Source organism: Zea mays, chromosome 4, assembly GCF_902167145.1.
Source record: "Zea mays cultivar B73 chromosome 4, Zm-B73-REFERENCE-NAM-5.0, whole genome shotgun sequence".
Lineage (NCBI taxonomy): Eukaryota > Viridiplantae > Streptophyta > Magnoliopsida > Poales > Poaceae > Zea > Zea mays.
Window position 1 is genome coordinate 176,629,069 of NC_050099.1, and position 12,659 is coordinate 176,641,727.

Here is a 12,659-nt window from a genome sequence, read left to right on the forward strand (position 1 = left end):
TCCAAACCTGCGACTTGGGCATAACCTTTTGCCACAAGTCGAGCCTTGTTCCTTGTCACCACCCCGTGCTCGTCTTGTTTGTTGCGGAACACCCACTTGGTTCCCACAACATTTTGCTTAGGACGAGGCACCAGTGTCCAAACTTCATTCCTCTTGAAGTTGTTGAGCTCCTCTTGCATGGCCAACACCCAGTCCGGATCTAGCAAGGCCTCTTCTACCCTGAAAGGCTCAATAGAAGAGACAAAGGAGTAGTGCTCACAAAAATTAACTAATCGAGATCGAGTAGTTACTCCCTTGCTAATGTCACCCAAAATTTGGTCGACGCAATGATCCCTTTGAATCATCGCTCGGACTTGAGTTGGAGGTGCCGGTTGTGCTTCTTCCTCCATTAATTGATCATCTTGTGCTCCCCCTTGATCACAGGCCTCCTCTTGATGAACCTGTTCATCTTCTTGAGTTGGGGGATGCAGCATTGTTGAGGGAGAAGGTTGATCTTGCTCCAAATGTTCCTGTGGTCGCACATCACCAATCGCCATGGTGCGCATAGCGGCCGTTGGAACGTCTTCTTCATCTACATCATCAAGATCAACAACTTGCTCTCTTGGAGAGCCATTAGTCTCATCAAATACAACGTCGCTAGAGACTTCAACCAAACCCGTTGATTTGTTGAAGACCCTATACGCCTTTGTATTTGAGTCATAACCTAATAAAAACCCTTCTACAGCTTTGGGAGCAAATTTAGAAGTTCTACCTCTCTTCACAAGAATATAACACTTGCTCCCAAATACACGAAAATAAGACACATTGGGTTTGTTACCGGTTAGAAGCTCATATGACGTCTTCTTGAGGAGGCGATGAAGGTAGACCCTGTTGATGGCATGGCAAGCCGTGTTCACGGCTTCCGACCAAAAACGCTCGGGGGTCTTGAACTCTCCAAGCATAGTCCTCGCCATATCAATTAGCGTCTTGTTCTTCCTCTCTACCACACCATTCTGCTGTGGTGTGTAGGGAGCGGAGAACTCGTGCTTGATACCTTCCTCCTCAAGATACTCCTCCACTTGAAGGTTCTTGAATTCGGACCCATTGTCGCTCCTTATCTTCTTCACCTTGAGCTCAAACTTGTTTTGAGCTCTCCTTAGGAAGCGCTTGAGGGTCCCTTGGGTTTCAGACTTATCCTGCAAAAAGAACACCCAAGTGAAGCGGGAAAAGTCATCAACAATAACTAAACCATACTTACTTCCTCCTATGCTTAGATAGGCGACGGGTCCGAAGAGGTCCATATGTAGCAGCTCCAGGGGTCTTGATGTGGTCATCACATTCTTGCTATGATGCGCTCCTCCCACTTGTTTACCTGCTTGACAAGCTGCACAAGGTCTATCTTTTTCGAAGGTAACATTAGTTAAACCTATCACGTGTTCTCCCTTTAGAAGCTTGTGAAGGTTCTTCATCCCCACATGTGCTAAGCGGCGATGCCACAACCAACCCATGCTAGTCTTAGCAATTAAGCATGCATCTAGACCGGCCTCCTCTTTTGCAAAATCAACTAAGTAAAGTTTGCCGTCTAATACACCCTTAAAGGCTAATGAACCATCACTTCTTCTAAAGACAGACACATCTACATTAGTGAATAAACAGTTATATCCCATATTGCATAATTGACTAACAGATAGCAAATTATATCCAAGAGACTCAACTAAAAACACATTAGAAATAGAGTGCTCATTTGAGATTGCAATTTTGCCTAAGCCTTTCACCTTGCCTTGATTCCCATCACCGAATATGATTGAATCTTGGGGATCCTTGTTCTTGACGTAGGAGGTGAACATCTTCTTCTCCCCCGTCATGTGGTTTGTGCATCCGCTGTCGATAATCCAGCTTGAACCCCCGGATGCATAAACCTGCAAGGCAAATTTAGGCTTGGGTTTTAGGTACCCAACTCTTGTTGGGTCCTACAAGGTTAGTCACAATAGTTTTAGGGACCCAAATGCAAGTTTTATCTCCCTTGCATCTTGCCCCTAATTTCCTAGCAATTACCTTCCTATCCTTTGAAAGGGAAATGTGCCCTTGGGCCATTTCTAAGTATTTTGGTGATTGAGTGCCAACACAAGTGCTTAAATGTGAAATCGTGCTTGTGGATGGACAAAGTGCAAATCAAGAGCAAAGGTATGTTTCTATGTCTTAGTACATTGGTTTTGTGTACTAATATACTTGTCTAAGTATTGGAAACAGGAAGAAAAAGAAAAGAAAAGAGTTGGCTGTGTACAGCCAAGGGGCTGTTTCGGTCTGGGGCACCGGACTGTCCGGTGGTGCACCGGACAGTGTCCGGTGCGCCAGGCTGCCTCGGCCGAAGAGGCCGCTCTCGGGAATTTTGCTGACGGCGTACGGCTAAAATTCACCGGATTGTCCGGTGTGCACCGGACTGTCCGGTGAGTCAACGGTTGCCAGGGCCAACGGTCGACCGCGGATTCTGCGCGCGACACGTGGCCAAGCCAACGGTCGGAAGGGGGCACCGGACTGTCCGGTGTGCACCGGACATGTCCGGTGCGCCAACGGCTCCCAGATCTGCAACGGTCGGCTTCGCCATTTAAGGAAAGGAATCGGGCACCGGACACTGTCCGGTGTGCACCGGACTGTCCGGTGCGCCCGATGACAGAAGGCAAGGATGGCCTTCCTGATTTGTTCTCAACGGCTCCTAGCTGCCTTGGGGCTATAAAAGGGACCCCTAGGCGCATGGAGGAACACACCAAGCATTCCTACAACATTCTTAAGCACCAAGACATCACTCTCGCGCATTCGTTTCATTGTGATAGCATCTAGAGCTCTTGTTGAGTTGCGAACTCTTTGAGTTGTGTTGCGAGCTCTTGTTGCAACTTGTGTGCGCGTTGTTGCTCTGATCTTTTGAAGTCTTGTGTGCGTTGCTCATTCCCCCTTTGCTCTGTGTTCTTTGTGAACTTCAATTGTAAGGGCGAGAGGCTCCAAGTTGTGGAGATTCCTCGCAAACGGGATTGAGAGAAAGCAAGCAAAACACCGTGGTATTCAAGTGGGTCTTTGGACCACTTGAGAGGGGTTGATTGCAACCCTCGTTCGTTGGGACGCCACAACGTGGAGTAGGCAAGCGTTGGTCTTGGCCGAACCACGGGATAAACCACTGTGTCAACTCTGTGATTGATCTCTTGTGGTATTGTGTTTTGTTGAGACTCCTTTCTAGCCACTTGGCATTTATTGTGCTAACACTTAACAAGTTTTTGTGGCTATAAGTTTAAGTTATACAGGATCACCTATTCACCCCCCCTCTAGGTGCTCTCAATTGGTATCAGAGTTGTTCTCTTCAAAGGGACTAACTGCCCGAAGAGATGGATCCTAAGGGGAAGGGAATCGTGATCAACGACAAGGAAAAGGAGTCCTTCGTCAACGAGCCAAAAGATGACAAATCCAACGACTCTGGCTCGGGCCACAGACGTAAAGATGGGAAGAAGAAGAAGACAAGGCGCATCAAGGAGATCGTCTACTACGACAGCGACGAATCCTCTTCTTCCCAAAAAGACGACGACAACGACTACAGGAAGACGGTCAATTCGAACTTTTCATTTGATTATTCTCGTATTCCACATAGTTCGAATTCGCATTTGCTTTCCATTCCTCTTGGCAAACCTCCACACTTTGATGGGGAGGACTACGAATTTTGGAGTCACAAAATGCGTAGTCATTTATTCTCTCTCCATCCAAGCATATGGGAGATTGTAGAGAATGGAATGAAATTTGATAGCTCGGATAGCCCTATGTTTATTAATGAACAAATTCATAAAAATGCACAAGCTACTACTGTGTTGCTAGCCTCTTTGTGCAGGGACGAGTACAATAAGGTGAGCGGCTTGGACAATGCCAAGCAGATATGGGACACCCTCAAGATTTCTCACGAGGGGAACGACATCACCATGCTCACTAAAATGGAGTTGGTGGAGGGCGAGCTTGGAAGGTTTGCAATGATAAGGGGCGAGGAGCCAACCCAAACATACAACCGGCTCAAGACCCTTATCAACAAAATAAGGAGTTATGGAAGCACGCGATGGACGGATCACGACGTCGTCCGCCTAATGCTAAGGTCATTTACCGTTCTTGATCCTCATCTCGTGAACAATATTCGTGAGAATCCCAGGTACACGAAGATGACGCCCGAGGAGGTACTCAGAAAATTCGTAAGCGGGCGGATGATGATCAAGGAGGCAAGATACGTGGACGACGCCTTGAATGGACCGATCAACGAGCATCAACCCCTTGCTCTCAAGGCAACAAGTAGCAAGGTGGCACAAATTGAGGCGGCCGGACTTAATGATGAAGAGATGGCTCTCATCATCAAACGCTTCAAGACGGTGCTAAAAGGTCACAAGGGGCAGCCAAGCAAGACCAAGACAAAGGGGAAGCGCTCATGCTTCAAGTGTGGTAAGATTGGTCATTTTATCGCTAACTGCCCCGATAACGATAGTGACCAGGAACAGGGAAACAAGAGGGAAAAGAAGAAGAATTACAAGAAGGCCAAGGGCGAGGCACACATCGGAAAGGAGTGGGATTCGGATTGCTCCTCCGACTCCGACAATGAAGGACTCGCCGCCACCGCCTTCAACAAGTCATCCCTCTTCCCCAACGAGCGTCACACATGCCTTATGGCAAGGGAGAAGAAGGTGAGTACTCGAGACTCCACTTATGCTCCTTCTAGTGATAATGAGTCTAGTGATGATGATGACATAGACTATTCATGCTTATTCAAGGGTTTAGATAGATCTAAGATAGACAAAATTAATGAATTGATTGATGCCTTGAATGATAAGAATGTGCTTTTAGAAAAGCAAGAGGATTTGTTGTATGAGGAACATGACAAATTTGTAGAAGCACAAAAATCACTTGCATTAGAGATTAAGAGAAATGAAATGCTTTCTTGTGAGTTGTCTACATGTCATGATTCAATTGCTAGTTTAAAGAGCAAAAATGATGATTTAAATGCTAAACTAGAAAAATCTAGTAAATCAACATCTTGTGTAGAACATGTTGAGATTTGCACTAGGTGTAAAGATTTCGATGTTGATGCCTGTAGTGATCATTTAGTTTCAATTTCCAAACTAACTGAGGAATTGGCTAGTCTTAATGCCCAACTTAAGACTAGCAAGAATGAATTTGATAAACTAAAATTTGCAAGGGATGCCTACACGATCGGTAGACACCCCTCAATTAAGGATGGACTTGGCTTCAAGAGGGAAGCCAAGAACTTAACAAGTCATAAGACTCCCATTCCCGCTAAGGAGAAAGGGAAGGCCCCTATGGCTACTAGTGTTAAAAAGAACCATGCCTTTTTGTATCATGATAGAAAAAATTCTAGAAATGCTTTTAGAAGTTATGATGCTTATGATTCACATGCTTATGATTCTTATGCTATGACTGCTTCTAGTTCTCATGTTGTGCATGATAGAAATGTTGGTAGAAGGAATGTTGTTAATATTCCTAGGAAAGTTAATGAGCCTTCTACAATATATCATGCTTTGAATGCTTCCTTTGCAATTTATAGAAAGGATAGAAAGGTAATTGCTAGAAAGTTAGGGGCAAAATGCAAGGGTGATAAAACTTGCATTTGGGTCCCTAAGGATATTTGCACTAACCTTGTAGGACCCAACAAGAGTTGGGTACCTAAGTCCCAAGCCTAAATTTGCCTTGCAGGTTTATGCATCCGGGGGTTCAAGCTGGATTATTGATAGCGGATGCACAAACCATATGACGGGGGAGAAGAAGATGTTCACCTCCTACGTCAAGAATAATGATTCCCAAGATTCAATTATATTCGGTGATGGGAATCAAGGCAAGGTAAAAGGATTAGGTAAAATTGCAATCTCAAATGAGCACTCAATTTCTAATGTGTTTTTAGTTGAGTCCTTGGGATATAATTTGCTATCTGTTAGTCAATTATGCAACATGGGGTATAACTGTCTATTTACAAATGTAGATGTGTCTGTCTTTAGAAGAAGTGATGGTTCACTAGCTTTTAAGGGTGTATTAGACGGCAAACTTTATTTAGTTGATTTTGCAAAAGAGGAAGCCGGTCTAGATGCATGCTTAATAGCTAAGACTAGCATGGGCTGGCTGTGGCATCGCCGCTTAGCACATGTGGGGATGAAGAACCTTCACAAGCTTCTAAAGGGAGAACACGTGATAGGTTTGACTAACGTGCAATTCGAAAAAGATAGACCTTGTGCAGCTTGTCAAGCAGGTAAACAAGTGGGAGGAGCACATCACAGCAAGAATGTGATGACCACTTCAAGACCCCTGGACCTGCTACATATGGACCTCTTCGGACCTGTCGCCTATCTGAGCATAGGAGGGAGTAAGTATGGTCTAGTTATTGTTGATGACTTTTCCCGCTTCACTTGGGTGTTCTTTTTGCAGGATAAGTCTGAAACCCAAGGGACCCTCAAGCGCTTCCTCAGGAGAGCTCAAAATGAGTTTGAGCTCAAGGTGAAGAAGATAAGGAGCGACAACGGGTCCGAGTTCAAGAACCTTCAAGTGGAGGAGTTCCTTGAGGAGGAAGGGATCAAGCATGAGTTCTCCGCTCCCTACACACCACAGCAAAATGGTGTGGTAGAGAGGAAGAACATGACGCTAATTGATATGGCGAGGACTATGCTTGGAGAGTTCAAGACCCCCGAGCGATTTTGGTCGGAAGCCGTGAACACGGCTTGCCACGCCATCAACAGGGTCTACCTTCACCGCCTCCTCAAGAAGACGTCGTATGAGCTACTAACCGGTAACAAACCCAATGTATCGTACTTTCGTGTATTTGGGAGCAAGTGCTACATTCTAGTAAAGAAGGGTAGAAATTCTAAATTTGCTCCCAAAGCAGTAGAAGGGTTTTTGTTAGGTTATGACTCAAATACAAAGGCGTATAGAGTCTTCAACAAATCATCGAGTTTGGTTGAAGTCTCTAGCGACATTGTATTTGATGAGACTAATGGCTCTCCAAGAGAGCAAGTTGTTGATTGTGATGATGTAGATGAAGAAGATGTTCCGACGGCCGCTATACGAACTATGGCGATTGGAGAAGTGCGGCCACAGGAACAAGATGAACGAGATCAACCATCTTCCTCAACTATGGTGCTTCCCCCAACTCAAGACGATGAACAGGTGCATCAACAGGAGGCGTGTGATCAAGGGGGAGCACAAGATGATCATGTGATGGAGGAAGATGCGCAACCGGCACCTCCAACCCAAGTTCGAGCGATGATTCAAAGGGATCATCCCGTCGACCAAATTCTGGGTGACATTAGCAAGGGAGTAACTACTCGATCTAGATTAGTTAATTTTTGTGAGCATTACTCCTTTGTCTCTTCTATTGAGCCCTTCAGGGTAGAGGAGGCCTTGCTAGATCCGGACTGGGTGTTGGCCATGCAGGAGGAGCTCAACAACTTCAAGCGCAATGAAGTTTGGACACTGGTGCCTTGTCCCAAGCAAAATGTTGTGGGAACCAAGTGGGTGTTCCGCAACAAACAGGACGAGCACGGGGTGGTGATGAGAAACAAGGCTCGACTTGTGGCAAAAGGTTATGCCCAAGTCGCAGGTTTGGATTTCGAGGAGACTTTTGCTCCTGTGGCTAGGCTAGAATCAATTCGTATCTTGCTAGCATATGCCGCTCACCATTCTTTCAGGTTGTACCAAATGGATGTGAAGAGCGCTTTCCTCAACGGGCCAATCAAGGAGGAGGTGTACGTGGAGCAACCCCCTGGCTTCGAGGATAAACGGTACCCCGACCATGTGTGTAAGCTCTCTAAGGCGCTCTATGGACTTAAGCAAGCCCCAAGAGCATGGTATGAATGCCTTAGAGACTTTCTAATTGTTAATGCTTTCAAGGTTGGGAAAGCCGATCCAACTCTTTTTACTAAGACTTGCAATGGTGATTTGTTTGTGTGCCAAATTTATGTCGATGACATAATATTTGGTTCTACTAACCAAAAGTCTTGTGAAGAGTTTAGCAGGGTGATGACGCAGAAATTCGAGATGTCGATGATGGGCAAGTTGAACTACTTCCTTGGGTTCCAAGTGAAGCAACTCAAGGACGGCACTTTCATCTCCCAAACGAAGTACACGCAAGACTTGCTAAAGAGGTTTGGGATGAAGGACGCCAAGCCCGCAAAGACGCCGATGGGAACCGACGGACACACAGACCTCAACAAAGGAGGTAAGTCCGTTGATCAAAAAGCATACCGGTCCATGATAGGTTCTTTGCTTTATTTATGTGCTAGTAGACCGGATATTATGCTTAGCGTATGCATGTGTGCTAGATTTCAATCCAATCCTAAGGAGTGTCACTTAGTGGCGGTGAAGCGAATTCTTAGATATTTAGTTGCTACGCCTTGCTTCGGGCTCTGGTATCCAAAGGGGTCTACCTTTGACTTAGTTGGATACTCAGACTCCGACTATGCTGGATGTAAGGTCGATAGGAAGAGTACATCGGGGACGTGCCAATTCTTAGGAAGGTCCCTGGTGTCATGGAATTCTAAGAAACAAACTTCCGTTGCCCTATCCACCGCTGAGGCCGAGTAGGTTGCCGCAGGACAGTGTTGCGCGCAACTACTTTGGATGAGGCAAACCCTCCGGGACTTTGGCTACAATCTGAGCAAAGTCCCACTCCTATGTGATAATGAGAGTGCTATCCGCATGGCGGAAAATCCTGTTGAACACAGCCGCACAAAGCACATAGACATCCGGCATCACTTTTTGAGAGACCACCAGCAAAAGGGAGATATCGAAGTGTTTCATGTTAGCACCGAGAACCAGCTAGCCGATATCTTTACCAAGCCTCTAGATGAGAAGACCTTTTGCAGGCTGCGTAGTGAGCTAAATGTCTTAGATTCGCGGAACTTGGATTGACTTATAGCATACATGTGTTTATGCCATTGATCATGTTCCTTATGCATTTTGTTGCTTATTGATGGTGCTCAAGTTGTACAAGCACTCCCCGGACCTCACAAGTCCTTTTGCAAGTGATGCACACATTTAGGGGGAGATGTGCTACAACTCGACCCTTTGAGACTAACCATTTGTTTGAGTTTGCTTGATTTAGTCTCGAAGGAGAATTGAAAGGGAAAAGGTAGACTTGGACCATGCAAGACTTCCACTGCACTCCGATGAGAGGGTAACTTATTCCAAGTTCATCTCTATGATCTTATTGCCTTTGTACTCTTAATTGAAGATTTTGGTGAGGCAATGGGGTTAAAGGGCCAAGATTGATCCCATTTTGGTGCTTGATGCCAAAGGGGGAGAAAATAAAGGCCAAAGCAATAAATGGATCAGCTACCACTTGAGATTTTGAAAATAGTAGAATAGAGCTTTTCGTTTTGGCAAAACTCTTTTATTGTCTCTCTTATCAAAATTTGGCTTCTTATGGGAAGAAATGTTGATTATGGGAAAAAGGGGGAGTTTTTGAAATCTGTGACCAATCTCTTTTGGAATAACTCTCTATATGCTTCAACATGTGTGTTTGACCTAGAGATAGAGATTTGAGTTTGATTTGCAAAAACAGACCAAGTGGTGGCAAAGGATGATCCATATATGCCAAAATTGAATAAAACTCAAATTTATTTTTATTTGAAGTGATTTTGCACTTGTTCTAGTTGCTTTATGTTGTGTTGGCATAAATCACCAAAAAGGGGGAGATTGAAAGGGAAATGTGCCCTTGGGCCATTTCTAAGTATTTTGGTGATTGAGTGCCAACACAAGTGCTTAAATGTGAAATCGTGCTTGTGGATGGACAAAGTGCAAATCAAGAGCAAAGGTATGTTTCTATGTCTTAGTACATTGGTTTTGTGTACTAATATACTTGTCTAAGTATTGGAAACAGGAAGAAAAAGAAAAGAAAAGAGTTGGCTGTGTACAGCCAAGGGGCTGTTTCGGTCTGGGGCACCGGACTGTCCGGTGGTGCACCGGACAGTGTCCGGTGCGCCAGGCTGCCTCGGCCGAAGAGGCCGCTCTCGGGAATTTTGCTGACGGCGTACGACTAAAATTCACCGGACTGTCCGGTGTGCACCGGACTGTCCGGTGAGTCAACGGTCGCCAGGGCCAACGGTCGGCCGCGGATTCTGCGCGCGACACGTGGCCAAGCCAACGGTCGGAAGGGGGCACCGGACTGTCCGGTGTGCACCGGACATGTCCGGTGCGCCAACGGCTCCCAGATCTGCAACGGTCGGCTTCGCCATTTAAGGAAAGGAATCGGGCACCGGACACTGTCCGGTGTGCACCGGACTGTCCGGTGTGCCCGATGACAGAAGGCAAGGATGGCCTTCCTGATTTGTTCTCAACGGCTCCTAGCTGCCTTGGGGCTATAAAAGGGACCCCTAGGCGCATGGAGGAACACACCAAGCATTCCTACAACATTCTTAAGCACCAAGACATCACTCTCGCGCATTCGTTTCATTGTGATAGCATCTAGAGCTCTTGTTGAGTTGCGAACTCTTTGAGTTGTGTTGCGAGCTCTTGTTGCAACTTGTGTGCGCGTTGTTGCTCTGATCTTTTGAAGTCTTGTGTGCGTTGCTCATTCCCCCTTTGCTCTGTGTTCTTTGTGAACTTCAATTGTAAGGGCGAGAGGCTCCAAGTTGTGGAGATTCCTCGCAAACGGGATTGAGAGAAAGCAAGCAAAACACCATGGTATTCAAGTGGGTCTTTGGACCACTTGAGAGGGGTTGATTGCAACCCTCGTCCGTTGGGACGCCACAACGTGGAGTAGGCAAGCGTTGGTCTTGGCCGAACCACGGGATAAACCACTGTGTCAACTCTGTGATTGATCTCTTGTGGTATTGTGTTTTGTTGAGACTCCTTTCTAGCCACTTGGCATTTATTGTGCTAACACTTAACAAGTTTTTGTGGCTATAAGTTTAAGTTATACAGGATCACCTATTCACCCCCCCTCTAGGTGCTCTCATCCTTTCTACAAATGGCAAATGAAGCATTGCAAGCATGATATATTGTAGAAGGTTCATTAATTTTCCTAGGAACATTAACACCATTTCTCCTAGGCATGTGATTAATAGCATTTCTCCTAGCTACATTTCTACCATGCATTCTAGAAGCAAACATAGCATATGAATCATAAACATGTGAATCAAAAGCACCATAACTTCTATTTGCATTTCTAGCATGTCTCCTGTCATGATACATAAAAGCATGGTTCTTTTTAGCACTACTAGCCATAGGGGCCTTCCCTTTCTCCTTGGTGGGGATGGGAGCCTTATGGCTTGTTAAGTTCTTGGCTTCTCTCTTGAAACCAAGTCCATCCTTAATTGAGGGGTGTCTACCAATCGTGTAGGCATCCCTTGCAAATTTTAACTTATCAAATTCGCTTTTGCTAGTCTTAAGTTGGGCATTAAGACTAGCCACTTCATCATTCAATTTAGAAATTGAAACTAGGTGTTCACTACAAGCATCAACATTAAAATCTTTACACCTAGAGCAAACCACAACATGTTCTACACAAGATGTTGATTTATTGGCTATTTCTAACTTAGCATTCAGGTCATCGTTTATGCTTTTTAAACTAGAAACAGAGTCATGGCATGTAGATAATTCACAAGAAAGCATTTCATTCCTCTTTATTTCTAAAGCAAGGGATTTTTGAGCTTCTACAAACTTATCATGTTCATCATATAAGAGATCCTCTTGCTTTTCTAGCAATCTATTCTTATCATTCAAAGCATCAATCAATTCATTTATTTTATCCACTTTGGTTCTATCTAGACCCTTGAATAAACATGAATAATCTATTTCATCATCATCACTAGACTCATCCTCACTTGAAGAAGCATAAGTACTAGTGTTACGAGCGCTTACCTTCTTTTCCCTTGCCATGAGGCAAGTGTGATGCTCGTTGGGGAAGAGGGATGACTTGTTGAAGGCAGTGGCAGCGAGTCCTTCGTTGTCGGAGTCGGACGACGAACAATCCGAGTCCCACTCCTTGCCAAGATGTGCCTCGCCTTTTGCCTTCTTATAGTTCTTCTTCTTCTCCCTCTTGTTCCCTTGTTCCTGGTCACTATCATTGTCGGGACAGTTAGCAATAAAATGACCAACCTTACCACATTTGAAGCATGAGCGCTTCCCCTTTGTCTTGGTCTTGCTTGGCTGCCCCTTGTGACCCTTTAGCGTCGTCTTGAAGCGCTTGATGATGAGGGCCATCTCTTCATCATTGAGCCCGACCGCCTCAACTTGCGCCACCTTGCTAGGTAGCGCCTCCTTGCTCCTCGTTGCCTTGAGAGCAATGGGTTGAGGCTCATGGATTGGACCGTTCAACGCGTCGTCGACATATCTCGCCTCCTTGATCATCATTCGTCCGCTTACAAATTTCCCAAGAACTTCTTCAAGCGACATCTTGGTGTACCTAGGATTTTCACGGATATTGTTCACCAAATGTGGATCAAGTACAGTAAAGGACCTTAGCATTAGACGAACGACGTCGTGGTCCATCCATCGTGTGCTTCCGTAGCTCCTTATCTTGTTGATGAGGGTCTTGAGCCGGTTGTATGTTTGGGTTGGCTCCTCTCCCCTGATCATTGCGAATCTTCCAAGCTCGCCCTCCACCAACTCCATTTTGGTGAGTAAGGTTACGTCGTTCCCCTCATGTGAGATCCTAAGGG